The sequence below is a fragment of the Myotis davidii genome, unplaced genomic scaffold (genome assembly GCF_000327345.1).
Source record: "Myotis davidii unplaced genomic scaffold, ASM32734v1 scaffold168, whole genome shotgun sequence".
Lineage (NCBI taxonomy): Eukaryota > Metazoa > Chordata > Mammalia > Chiroptera > Vespertilionidae > Myotis > Myotis davidii.
The window spans coordinates 2388095-2388974 of NW_006383016.1; positions in this window are offsets into that span (position 1 = coordinate 2388095).

The window sequence follows — 880 nt, forward strand, 5'->3', positions numbered from 1 at the left end:
CGAGGACTGCTCGGGCCCCTCAGAGATTCCCAAGCAGGCCGTGGAGAGGGGGGCGAGGGAGGACTTAAGGGGCGGTCTCCCAGGGCCTGACTGGCCGGGAACCTCCCCCGTCTTGGCCACCTGACAGGAGCTGGACGCCCGACTAGACTCGGGTCCCCCTCCCCCCAGCACCATGGAGACTGGTTGCACAGGCCGCCTGGCACGTCATGGCTGCTTCTGTCCAAACTGCGCGTCCTAAGGCGCCCTGGGGGCGCACGCTCGTTTGGGGAGCTCAGCGCTTTGGGATTCTGAAATCACAGAGACCACTGGTAGCCTGAGGCCTGCGAGCCCGGCTGACCCCGAGGAGGACTGGCTATGACATGGAAGGCGGGCGTTGGGTCCAGGCGAGAGCCCCTGACAAGCACAGGCCGCACCTGTGTGCTGTGGGCTCTAGCCTGGGCTAGAGATCAGGGTGGAGGAGGTGGCCTTCAAGGTCCCCCCACACCGGCAGGCCAGACCGTCCTCCAGGCTGGCCGAGGTCAAGGAGCTCAGTGGGCAGCCCAGGGAAAGGGCGGATTGTGGGGCCCTGCTGGCCATCCCGTCCCCCTTGAAGAGCAGCTGAAAGGTAAGTGGACTTTCTGTGTGGCTTTGACCGAGAAGAGAGCCCTGGTGGCCATTCTCACCATCCCAGTTAAGGCTCCCTCCACCATCCGGGGCTTCTATTCTTGCCTGAGTCTCTCTCTCTCTCTCTCTCTCATATATTCTCTCTCTCTCTCTCTCTCTCTCTCTCTGTTCTGATTTGTTAAAAAGCCCTGTCTCCCCTGAACGCTCACCCTCTCTTTGTTCCTCTCCCACCGTCTCCCTGTCTTCCACTCTGCTGTGACTGGCCATAACCCTAACC